The sequence below is a fragment of the Petaurus breviceps genome, unplaced genomic scaffold (assembly GCF_028583685.1).
Source record: "Petaurus breviceps papuanus isolate PSGF00001 unplaced genomic scaffold, PetGlider_PUasm1.0 90822, whole genome shotgun sequence".
NCBI classification, from domain to species: Eukaryota; Metazoa; Chordata; class Mammalia; order Diprotodontia; family Petauridae; genus Petaurus; species Petaurus breviceps.
The window spans coordinates 21,450,407-21,464,231 of NW_027187351.1; the positions used below are offsets into that span (position 1 = coordinate 21,450,407).

Here is a 13,825-nt window from a genome sequence, read left to right on the forward strand (position 1 = left end):
AGTTTTTATGTTCTCTGGCTTAAGGGAACTTTTTGTCACTGAACCACTGTAGAATTGATCTGTTGTTTTGTTGTTGTTGTTTTTATCGTGAATGTAAAAATTATATAATGTTCTCTCAATTATCTGTTAAAGTTAGCAGTTAACTAAAATAACTGCTCACCAGGAGACTAGTGAGAAGAAGGAGGTGAGAGGCTATCAGATAAATGAATTGCTTTGGTTTAGGTTGTTTCTGAAGGCAAATAAACACATCAAGACCTTCATCCTAGATTTCTAAGTTATCCAAAGTACATCAGTTTCTCCACTCATGTACCTCTTTCCTAGCTTTCTACTAAGTATGTACTCTCTCTTCTGCATGAGTCGGGATGACCTGGGATCGAATCCGGGTTCAAATACTTAGCACCACACCCAGAAATAACTGGCCATGTAACCTTGAGCAAGTTATTTAACCCCAATTGCTTATTTTTTTTTAAAGAGCCATAATTTATTGAGAGTACATCCTCTCCCAACCCCACCCATGGTGTGCCCTGACCTCCCTGCCTCCCTCCTCATGTTCAATTCCTTGGTAACTTCTGAGGTTTGTAGATCTTTTTTTGCCATTTCCAAAAAGATAGATGGGGGAAGTGGTGATGAATGCTTCTCAATGAGCCCCATCACTCTACTGTAACTTTCCCCTTCAAACTTGGTGAAATGAGAAGGCAATTAAAGTTTCTCATACAGTTCCTTCACTTTGGCAACCTTCTCTAGATCTTTCTGTCCATAAGTCTCCTCCAACATCTTTCTTTGCTCAGATGATGCTAGCTAAAGGCACTTCACCACCAGCCAGCTGCATTTGTTGTCCTGGATGTCAGTACCAATCTTGCCAGTCACACTGGGGTCACCAAAAAGTCAAGGTAATCATCCTGAATTTGAAAAAATTCCCCTATCTCTAGGAGGATGTTCTTGGCATTGTCATGTTCTTTCTCCCCATCTATGCCTGCCATGTATATAGCAGCAGCAAATGGTAAGTAGGAGGAGTAGAAAGCTGTCTTGTATTTGACAATGGTCTTATATCTCTGCTCAGTGAATCTGGTAGGATCCACCTTGCCCTGAGGGGCTGTGATAAGATCAAGGGTTTGACTAATCTCAGTCTGGTAAGTGCTCTGTAGGAAGAGTCCTATGAGGTTCCTTTAATAGGGCTGCCCATGGCAGTAATGCTTCAGGAGGCAGTAGATACAGGCTTATTGATGGAGATGTGATCCAGGTTTACTGGTGTATTGCAATATTTTGATTACTCCTGCTTGGGTCTTCTACTATCTAGATGTAATAAAAATTGTTCATTTTATTCTGTTTAATGTATCATATTTAACATTCTATTTTGCCACTACAACTGATTGACTTTGTATAACTGGAAAGCACACTACTGGGGACTCAGGCACTTAAATGGTAAATGACATGAATATAACTTCACCATATTAGGGTGCTAATTAGAGTGGCTCCTAGTACATTAAGAATGCAATAGAGTTATAGAAATTTGGTGTACCCCTTTCTAGAAACTTCACACTTTTCATTAAGTGTGAGCATGTCAGTCTAGAGAGCAAGAATAGGGGTTTATAGCATGCTATTAGTTACACTTGCACAGCAATTTAAGATGTACAATGCATATAACATACATGTTCACTTTTCATCTTTTCACCTTGTAAGGTAGATAGTATATTGTTCCTACCTCCCATTTTATAACGAAGGAAACTGAGGTTTAGAAAACATAAACAAGTTACTCTAGGTTCACTTGACTAGTAAAGGAAGGACTGAGATTATTATTCTAGAATTCTCATCAAGAGCTCAGTACTCAGGGGCGGCCAGGTAGCACAGTGTGATAGTAATGGCAATTAAAGATTCCCCTGTATTGGCTTGGTTTTCAAATTGATTGTGTTAAAACCCAGAGTTTGTTAATCCCACCTGTGGGATGGGCTTGTTGATGTGAAAAGAAAGTCCTGAACTGGGAGGAGCTGGTGATGTAGATTTGGAGAGACACTAGAGAGAGGCAGAAGATCTTTTTGGAAGCAGCACCTCGTGGAGAGAGAGAGAGAGACTAAGAATTGCTGGTGGCTGCTTTGAATTGCCCTGGACTTTTGAGACCTGCCTCCTGAGCTGCCAAGGACTGAGGAGATATGGCTGTTTTGCTGGTACTTTGTCTGTCTGTTTTGATGTTGTTTTGCCAGATTTGTCCACTGGTGAAAGACAGTCCTTTTGTTGAAGAAGTCCTGGAACCTGGCTGTTCGCTAAGAAGCCCTGAGACTGTCCTGCAGACAGAGAGTGAATACTGTCCACTGGTGAGGGACAGTGCTGTTGTTGCAGGGGTCTGGAGACTGTCCTGCAGACAGAGTGAATACTGTCCACTGGTGAAGGACAGTGCTGTTGTTGCAGGGGACTGGGAGCCTTTCTGCTGGTTCAGAAGCCCTGAAGAAGGATTTTCTTGTTGTATGTTTACAGAAATCCTGGGAGAGGGCTTTGCTAATGTGTTCAGGGGTTCTAGGACTGTTCTACAGACAGAGGATGAATTAATGAAGGGACTGGCAATGTATCTTGTGGCCTTGCTAAGCCTTTTCTCCCCAGGAACTAAGATTGCTGAGAACTTGCCTCCTGTCAAGATGAAGAAAAGACCTCCATTTGGGTATTATGTGCTGTGTTTAAACTTGATGTAACTCTGGGGTAGATTCAATTGTGATCCAGGGGGTGGGGAACTTTTGACCTTATTGTGCTCTGTGATTGACAAATGAAGGTACTTTACCTATGTTTGGAAACTAATCTCCATTTGAGAAGAGGGGCTCTGTGGTGGACTAAATGAAGGTACAGCCTAGGGGTGGAGTAGTATTTAGAACAGGGACTTTGTAACTGATTGAATGATTGGAAGATCCTGGGGTGGGGTAGTACTTGGAGATTATTTAATCACACTTAGTAAATGCTGTATTTTGAATGATGTCATGTTTTGATCTTCTCTGTTCTTGGTTTGTCACTTAATAAAATAGAGAGCACCTATGCTGGTATTTTGAACCTGGGAAGTTGCCTTTCCTTGGCATTACATTACACACAGCAAGTAAGAGCACCGGCTCCAGTGTCAGAACGACCTGGAGATTGAATCCCGGGCTCAGACACTCAGCACCATACCCAGAAATAACTGGCCGTGTAACCTTGAGCAAGTTACTTAACCCTGATTGCTTAAAAAAAAAAAAGAGCTCAGTATTCTTTCTAGTATATCATGCTGCTTTTTAAGAATATTAAAAGTAGTGAAAATTGTGGGGAAGATAGGTGGCACAGTGCATAGAGCACCAGCCCTGTAGTCAGGAGGACCTGAGTTCAAATCTGGCCTCAGACACTTAACACAAAAACTAGCCATGTGACCTTGGGCAAGTCACTTTTTTGAGGCTTGTGGAAAATAAAGCTGACAATATCATTCTCTTCCCCAAGCTCAGGGTCTAGTATCTTCTCATCATAGTAACTCTATCACCAAAGTAAATTCCTACTTACCTAAATTTGCCTGGGCAATTGACACCTAAAAATAATTTAGACAAGAATAGATGAATGTGAGCAGCTTATTCCACCTTGCTCTGCACCTTCTGGTAAAGTAATGCCAAGCAAAGGCAACTTCCCAAGTTTCAAAATACCAGCATAGATGCTCTCCATTTTATTCAGCGAAAAATTAAGAACAGAGAAGATCAACATATACATCATGCAAAATACAGCATTTACTAAGGGTGATTCAATCAAGTACTACCCCACCCCCTAGAAATTACATTCACTTAATCAATCACAAAGTCCCTCTTCTAAGTACTACTCCACCCCTAGGATGTACCTTCATTTAGTCCATCACAAAACCCCTCTTCTCAAATGGAGATTAGTTTCCAATCACAAGTAAAGTACATTCATTTGTTCAATCACAGAACACATAAAGGTCAAAAGTTCCCCACCTTTGGATCACAATTGAATCTACCCCAGAGTTACAACAAGCTTAAGCACAGCACTTAATACCCAAATGGAGGTCTTTTCTTCATCTTGGCAGGAGGCAAATTCTCAGAAATCTTTGTTCCTGGGGAGACAAAGCTTAGCAAGGCCACAAGATACATTGCCAGTCTCTTCATTAATTCATCCTCTGTCTGCAGAAGAGTCCTAGGACCCCTAAAAACATTAGCAAAACCCTCTTCCAGGATTTCTGTAAACATACAACAAGAAAATCCTTCTTCAGGGCTTCTGAACCAACAGCAAGGTTCCAAGACTTCTGCAACAACAGGATTGTCCTTCACCAGTGAACAGAATTCACTCTCTGTCTGCAGAACAGTCTCAGTAGCTCTGAACCAATAGCAACGTTCCAATACTTCTGCAACAACAGGACTGTCTTTCACCAGTTGACAAATCTGGCAAAACAACATCAAAACAGACAGACAAAGTACCAGCATAACAGCCATGTCTCCTCAGTCCTTGGCAGCTCTGGGTGGCAGCTCTCAAAGTCCTGGGCAATTCAAAGTGGCCCTGAGAAATCTTCTCCATCTCTCTCTGCCTCCAAATTGCTGCTTCCAAAAAGTTCTTCTGCCTCTCTCTTTTCTTGTATCTCTCTAAATTTACGTCACCAGCTCCTCCAATTTCAGTCCTCTCTTTTCACATCAACAAGTCCATCCCACAAGTGGGATTCACAAGCTCTGGGTTTTAACACAATCAGTTTGAAAACCAATCCAATACAGGGGGATCTTTATATTCCATTACTATCACACCCCCTAATCCCTTGCACCTTAGAAACTAACCCTAGGTGACTGCCCTGATAATTTAAGCTTAGGAAATTAATACCATTGTTGAATAATTTTTTTTATCAATTCTCATTAAAGAATTTCTCAGATGAATTTATTCTGAGTGTTTAGATCTGCTTAGGCTTGGACTTCTCAATTTTTTAATTATTTTTTCCTCTCCTAAACTCTTTCCATACCCTGACTAAAACACAAAAACAAAAACAAAAAACACCAGAGAGTTTTTTTTTAATTTATTATTTCAATGTAGAAACTTCAAAATGTAGAGTTTTCAGATTCACTTACAAGTCTATAGGATTACTTACAAAATCTAATGGATATTCCAATTCAAATTTGCTTGAAGACAAAAGTATAGGTGTTGACTCCAGGACTAAACTCACCTCTAATTAAGAATGTCCTAATGTTTAGTTCAAGAAAGTTTTTTTCTAACCTAGAGTCTGTGAACTTTTCTTTTTCTTTTGGTAATATTTTTAATAATTTTAATGCAACTAATATTCTTTATAATTCTATATATTTTATTTTATTCATTTATAAATATTGTTCTGAGAAGTGGTTTATAGATATTACCAGACTGTCAAGTGAGTTCATCTCTCTCTCTCTCTTTCACCCACAGAAACAGAGAGACACACATGGTTAAAAAATAATGAATGAGGAGGGTGGCTAGGTGGCTCTGTGAGTAGAGTACTGGCCCTGGAGTGAGAAGGATCTGAGTTCAAATCCAGCCTCAGACACTTAACACAAAAACTAGCCCTGTTACCTTGGGCAAGTCACTTATCCCTAATTGACCTACCTTCCCCCCTCTAACAAGCAAAAAAAAAAAGACAGGATATATGGGTGAATGAATTTTTCAAAATGTTCTCACCTCCATGTTCTTAAAACTGTTTTGTTTTATTGTTAATTTGTCTTAAGTTGTTTTTCAAGATCCTTGTCACTTGAAGGAAAACAGAAATTACATTTTTTTCATTAACTGAATGGAATTTGTTAAGCACATAGTCATTAATATCTTTTATGTTCACTCATTTATTAACTGACAATTGCTTATCACATTTTTGTGTAAAATACAAGGAAGAGGTTTGTGGGATTAATGCATTTGCAGGGGTGGAATAATGGGTTGATATAGGCAGCTATAAATTCAACTCCTCCATCTCAAAAGAGTAATAAAAATAGAAGTCTGCTTTGTCATATTCTCACATGCCTGAAAAAAGCCTCCTACTGTCCATCTGACAAACTTACAGACATTCTTTAAATCATTTTATTTATTAATTTTTTATGTGTACTCTTAAATACTATGTCTTCCTAAAGATATCTGTAGCTCCTTCCAACTTTTTATGTCCTTCTATTATTGACAGTTTTTCTTCTCATTCTTTCCCCTTGCCAATGTTCTTTTACATTTAAAAAATCATCTCAGCAGGCACTCTATAAAATACTGATAATATCTCAGGTGTATTTAATGATGACTAAACCTTTGGATAAGTGGCATAGCTCTGTTCTCAGGATGATGGGATGGAGAACTCCAAATCATCAATACATAGGCTGGGAGAGAAGTAACAGAATGGTGAAAGAATGTATTGGTACTGTATTGGAAGTTAGAAGACCAAGGATTGATTCCTGACTGCTCCTTTCTATCTATTGGACCTGGAATAAATCATTGGTGTTACATAACATCCTTAATCCTACATCAGTTTTAATATTTGTAAAATGTAAAAGAATACAAGTACCACTTACCTTAAATGATTTACAAAGTACCAAATTTGTATAAAGTACTATGTCCTCAAATAGTCAAACAAATTGTGATCTTACCAACATAATTATTCCGTCTAATGACATTACATTACATTTGTATCTGCTCTTGTCATCCAACTGCTGTTCCTCCCATCTTTCCATAAATTTACCATAGATGTAGCCATAGTTACCTGATTACTTTATCTTCTTTGTTTTTTTAACTGGCATTTGTCCCATCATATTTAACACATCTGTGATTCTGATGTTTGAATTCAAATGTGGTAGCACCACTGTGTTTGATGTTAAAAAATATTACGTAAATATCTTAGAAAATATTATCCCATATTTCATCTGCATCTTAAAATATAAATTGGGGATGGTAGGGGAAGGTGCTAATACTTTTTAGTGTTCACCATATACAGCCTCTTGGATCTAATTGTTTCCTCTAACAAAGGAATGAATCTATCTAGGAATGAATCTTCTACGTCATCTATAACATTTTGGAAATTCTCATTTGTTGTTCTTGAACACCATTTCAAATATATATTTTGACGTCTTCATGTAGTTTTGCCTTTTATTTAAGTTAATAAGTCACAAAATACAAGATAATTTCTCTTCCTCTTTTGCTATATAGAGTTGATGTGTAAGTCACTGTTACTTTTACTGTCATCTTTAAATTTAAGGTTTTCATAAAGAAGGAATGAAGGAAACAAGAATTTATTGAGTGATTTCTTTAGGCCAAGAGATATGTTAAGAACTTTACAAATATTATCTCATTTTACCCTCACAACAATCCTAAGGGAAAAGTGCTACTATCATTCCCCTTTTAAATATGATTAAATTATATAACAACCACAATCATTGAACTAATATTTTTTCAAGGTCAATCGGATCATCCTGATTCTAGGTCCAGTACTCCATCCACTATGTCACTTATCATGAACACTAAAATCCAAGATAATTTTGTATCTCCTAAAAAGAGGATTTTGGTTTTCTTTGGTCACAACATAAAACTAATTCTATAAATTCCTGTATTTGCTTCTCCTCTGATTAAAACCTATGACCTATCCTCATATTTACCTGCATTGTACTTTTTTTTTTCTTCTGGTTTCTTTTAATTTGGAAATATGAAGATTACAACAATTAATTTCCTTCTGAAATATTATTTTTTATTTGACAAGGATTCACATTTAGGGTACCAGCAATTAAAGTAATATTTATAGATATTTAAACAATCACCATGTAATTCTTAGCTCTCTTTTGCCAGGTTTCTTTGAGGATAAAATTAAGCAATATGTGAGATGAAAAATATACATTTAAGAAGTGTTAATGACAGTCAAATTTAAAGAAATTATAAGCCTACACTGACTAATCTAAATGCATGTTTAATTTAAATAAAAAACATATAAAATATGTCAAAGTATTTTAATTATGTAGAATAGTTCTCTGGGGGGTTTCAGGTATTTTATACATATTAAAATAACGTAGTAATATTGTTCCTCTTCATTCTTTTACCACCATGTAGAGGTCCTCCTTAGTTCTCAAAGAGTATTGTGGCAGAATACAAATTGTGACAAATATTATCAAGTTAGAAATTTCTGTTCAGTACTAGCAATAAAAGTATGACCATCTTCTGCTAAGAGAAACTCACTCCTTATCTTAACCAGAGGGACATCACTTCTTTTTCCTTCCTTCCTAACAATTCTCAAAAAAAAACATAGAGTAGTTATAATCTACTTAAGTTGGATGTGCAGATGATTCTGACTAGACATGTAATTTCATTTTTCTAGGAAATTTCCATATTAGGAAACCCCATCTATCGATGCAGGTCCACTTATTCAATTTGCAAATGTAGAGACTTAATTATATCATGGATAGATTAGGTGTTGTATATTTAGTAGACAGGATTTGAATTGATGGCTTCCTGTCTTTAAGACCATGTTTCTATCCTTTATGAAATCCTGACTTTTTGGAGACAGGGAGGGAATAGCCACAACAATATTTTATTTATATTTATACAACATTAAAATAAACAATAGTAGTCATTATATTATTGCATACTTTTAAAGTGCAATAAAGTAACAGTGCACTTTATAACAATGTGTATAAATATTTTAACTGAATAGTTCAATATGGTTTAATTTATACTTTCATTTTAGTATTTTTGCTCAACTTAATAAATACTGTTTTGTGGGCAGATCATTGTGTCAGGTGCTGATGTATATTCAACATTTTTTTATCTCTATCCTTTTATTTTCATGTAAATAGCACTTTACTTTTTCCAATTACATGTAAAGATAGTTTTCAACATTGATTTTTATAAGATTTTGAGTACCAAGGTATTTCTTCCAACATACTCACACTCCGACCTCCCCAAGACAGCAAACAATCTGATATAGGTTTTACATGTGCAATCATCTTAAACATATTTCCACACTAGTCTTGTTGTGAAAGGAAAAAAAAACAGAATAAAAGAAAATATATTATAAAAAGCAAAGAAAGTGAAAATAGTGTGCTTCAATCTGAACCAGCCTCCGTCAATTCTTTCTCTGGGTTTAGATAGCATTTTCCATTATGAGTCTTTGGGAATTGTATTGGATCCTTGCATTGCTGAGAAAAGCTAAGTCTATCATAATTGATCATTGTACAATGTTGCTGTTATTATGCTTCCAATCGCTTCACTTAGCCTCAGTTCATGCAAGTCTTTCCAGGTTTTTTTTCTGAAATCTGCCTGTTCATCAGTTCTTATAGCATAATTGTATCCCATTGCAATCATATATGGTAACTTAATAGAGACATTCCCATAATTGACAGACTCTCCTTAAATTTCTAACATTCTGCCACCACAAGAAGATTTGTTATAAATATTTTTTTTTCTTTTGGATGAAATTATTCCTCATCTCATGAAACTTATCTTCTAGTAATATAACATTATACATCCATATATTGTATTTCCCCTTCATGCACCCAGTTTGTGAGCTCAAATTATATACTCTTAAATTGACCTTTACAAACTATACCTCACATATCTACCCCACTATTGTGTGTAATTTTATTACTTGCTCTAATGACATACTTATTTTTAAGAAAAAAATATCAAAAAATAAATAAAATAACAGAGGAATATCTTTGAACTTGATTTCACTCGAACACAAAAACACATTTATTGACAAGGAGAATGAATATTCACTAGGGTCTTATGTGATACCTATCTTGTAAAGAACACATATGGTCAAAGAATCTACATAAAGGGGTTCATACAATCAATTCATATGAGCAGTGAACATGCACAGAAGGACAACTCTTGCTTCTAGTGCTTCAAAGATGCCTCTAATTTCTTCCATTGATGTCATCAATTTTAATATTTCAGTTGTACTTTCTCCTCATATTTTTAAACTGTTTCTCACTTTGCTGTTCTCCATCAGGCATTTAATCTCCTTTTAAGTATCGAACTATTTACTTCTGTTTAACACCACCACAACCACAATCATCATCACCGTCATATCAATTAGCATTTATATTCCTCTGTAAAATCTTAACAATTAGCATTTCTATACCTCTATAAAATTTACAAAATATTTTAGAAATAGTATTTAATTTTATCCTCACAACAACTTCAAAAGGTAGGTGTTATTATTATTCCCATTTTGTATATGGGATAATTGAAGGAAAAAGAAAACAAGTGATTTGCTCAGGGTCATAGAAAATGTGTCCTAAAGAGAATTTTAATTCACTTCTTCATTCCATGCCCAACACTTTCGCTAGGCATCCACTGGGAATCCTGAATTTATTAAGTTTCTCCCCTAAAAGAAAGTTTATGCAAAATATTAATTCCTTCAGATTCCTTCAAAAATATGTTGTGGGAGTTTGAGTTTCTTAAATCTTTTACCTAAAGGGAGTTTATAGCTCCTTTTGAATTACTCTTTCAGTCTGCTTCTCCATACCCCCTACATCACCTCAAATATACTCCTTAGCTTATGTATTATCTTCAGGGTCATCTGCTACAATCATCTATATCACTCTGAGTGGACTAGTTATGAAAAGCAAATCTCTCCTGTGTAAAAGAAAGCTATATACAAGTCTCATCACTCAACCCTCTCAGATTATAACTATGGAGTCCTCTTCAGCTTTCCCTAGCCATTCCTTTCAAACAAATTCTCTAGCCATTCCTCTCTTCACCAAGGAAACACCATAAGACAAATGAGACCTGTACTAAGGTGAGGTCTGCCCTTTGAACTATTCTGTTTTACTCTTTTCTGAACTCTTCCCTTTGATTATTCTCTCCTGTATTGAGCATCCTTCAGTTGAACTGGAATTTAACTTTTGGTCAAATTCCACTGTACTTTTTACTTCTTTTTATACATGCATTTCCTAGGCAAAAATCTCTAGGGATTTAATTTTCTCAAACTGAAAAGGAGCTGAATGATACTTTGATAAGAAAGCTATTTTAACCTCCACCCATAATTCTCTTCAGATCTTTTCAAATAGCAGTGGTTTTGCTCTTTGAGAAGGCTGAAAAGGCTATTGACTTTTGACACAACTCTTAAGCAAAACATTATAGTTTGATCTTCCTAAAACTTCTCTAGTCACACAAAATTGTAATAGAATGTAAAATATGATGTTCATGGATTCTATCATTTTTTTATTCTAAATAATATTTTCTTTCTTTTTTTAAGCAATTGGGGTTAAGTAACTTGCTCAAGGTTACACAGCCAGTTATTTCTGGGTGTGGTGCTAAGTTTCTGAGCCCAGGTCATTTCATGATTCTCCAGGTCATCCTGACACTGGGGCTGGTGCTCTTACTCCCTGAACCACCTGGCCTCTCCTTCTAAATAATATTTTCAACATATTTAGAGAAGCTAAAAACCTAAAAGTATTGTTGTGCTTATGCAGAAGAAATAGTTTTGAGCCAAAAAGTGCTATTGTGGCAAGAATTAGATATTTTAATGAAAATAAAGTTTCCTGTATCTTAGTGAGATATTATTTATTACATCTTATTTTTAAAATATTTTTTGGGTATTAGAAACAATGGGTTGGTGATACGAAAGCACTAATTAAATTGAAAAAAAAAAAAACAGAAGAAAAGATATTGATGATAAAAGACTCCCTGATTTAAAGTCATTTCTTCAAAGAATGTAGAAGTGAAAAATTAACTACCTTTAATTTGATTATTTTGTATATGATTGTCTTCTCTTTTATGGGATAGGCTTTGTTTCACTGTAATTCCTATGATTATGGGGAAATTAAGTTGTTGATATGATTCTAGGAAATTGAAGAGTAGCTGCTAACCACAAAATGGTCCATATATCTTCTGATATTTTTTATAAAAATCAGAAAATGATCTAGAATATTTGTAAAATATTCTAGGATGTATTGGTAATAACTACAATGTTTTTAATTTCTGGCCATTAAGAGAGAATGCCCATATTACGCAAGATTTTTTTCAATCAACTGGCTTTTTGACTATAAGCAAGTTCTATTATCTCCCAAATGTTGGTTCTTGTACCTATTGAGTAGATTTTGAAGCTGATTAATTGACAAGTTGCTTTGTTAATAAACTGATTTGCTTCAAAATTCAAACCTTTGTTTCCTCAGTTTCTATCATCACTGTTGGAAAGCCAAGCTGGAGATCAAGAAGGGGACCTTGACCCCTTAGACAGACTTCTCTGAGGAATTCTCTAGAGTGCTCTGGCTGACTCTTCACCAAGGAACTTCTCTGTAGAGGACTGCCCCAGAAGTCAGGCTTGCCATTGACTTTGATCTCAAATTGTTCCAACCTAAGGTAAGTGACCCACTAGTTCAGGAAGTTTCCTTGAGGGAATAATGGGTTCCAGTAGTAGCATACTGAAGAGCCTTCCAAAGGGATCCCTGATGGAAAATGTCTCCTATCTTAGAACCAGGGAAGCTCTTGGTTCAGTAAGGATTGACAAAAAGAATATTGTTAAGTCTCATGGAATTTATTCTAAATCTGCTAAAGATTTAATTGACAAAATATTTTACCTCTGATTTGGCACTTTTGATTATTAATTATTAAGGAAATTAAGATCAGCTATTGAAGAATCTCACTCATATAAAGTAGGCTATTGGTTTTGCTTTACTACACTGTCTACTGAGTCATGCCCACAACCTATTAAAAGCCCTCTTTTATCTATCATGTTCCATCTTTTTTTTCCTGCTCCTCTATCTTACTCTCCTTTTACCATGATAGGTAATTTGATATCTTCTGAAAAAAAAAGAAACTGGGTGTTGGTGTCTTTCCTCTCCAGGAAATATTTCTACATGATGTCACCTAGTTTAGGAATTAACTTTTAAGTCCCTGTGATCTCTTCACATTGATGATGACACTTTAGTTGTTATAACATAAATTTCAGCTTATTTTAGGAGGTATAACCCTGCCTAGGAAGATGTAACTGAAGTAATGAAAATCTTGCTCTTTTGTGGAGAAAGAACTGTCATTGTAGAGGACAATGTATTTCATCTTTCATCTTCTACTATTGATGACCTCTCCCTTATTAACAAAAACCTCAAGATTGAAAAATATAAACAGAAGTTCAAGGTTAAACAGATATATGAGGTCTAGGTGACTGTAGACAGTAAATCACTCCCTCACCAAAGTTTCTATAACTATGCATGTCTGTCTGTTCGCAAGGGGAAGGGCACTTTGACATGCAGGAAATAGATGATACAATACACTGGGCTTGGGTTGTCCCTGGCCTCACCTTGGTTGCAACTTACATTTGTTTTTTCTATCCCATATGGAAGTCTTACAAACAACATGAGAGTCATTGTCCTTTAGTTTATACTCCATCTGATAATTTGCAAATTGATTTTCTCAGAGGTGCCCACTATAAAATTTGCTTATTATTATAAACCAGCTCACTCTTTGGATTGAAGCATTTCCTAGCTCATATATAGACATGCAGAGAGATATTGGGTTTTTTTGGACACTGATCCTAGTAATAAAAAGAAATTTTACGTGGAAGCCAAGGATAAGTTAATATAATTGAGTTACATTAGAAAGAAAATATATTAGGGGGCAGCTAGGTGGCACAGTGAGTAGAGCGCAGACCCTGGAGTCAGGAGGACCTGAGTTCGGATCCAGACTCAGACACTTAACACACACACACACAAAACTAGCCGTGTGACCTTGGGCAAGTCACTTAACCCCAATTGCCCTCCAAAAATGCAAAAAAAAGGAAAGAAAGAAAATATATTGCATGCACTTATTAACATAGAGGGAGCATAATAAGGAAGTGATCATCTCCATACTCTTTCCTTATCAAACCATCTTTGGAGCACTGTGTTCAGTTCTCATCACTAAATATGCACAT

At 35.7% G+C, this 13,825-nt stretch overlaps 1 pseudogene; it reads right to left on the reverse strand.

Annotated features, from left to right (window-relative positions):
* Positions 1–456: 456 nt before the first annotated feature.
* On the reverse strand, positions 457–9,997 carry LOC138148160 (farnesyl pyrophosphate synthase pseudogene; annotated as a pseudogene).
* Between the last annotated feature and the right edge of the window lie 3,828 nt (positions 9,998–13,825).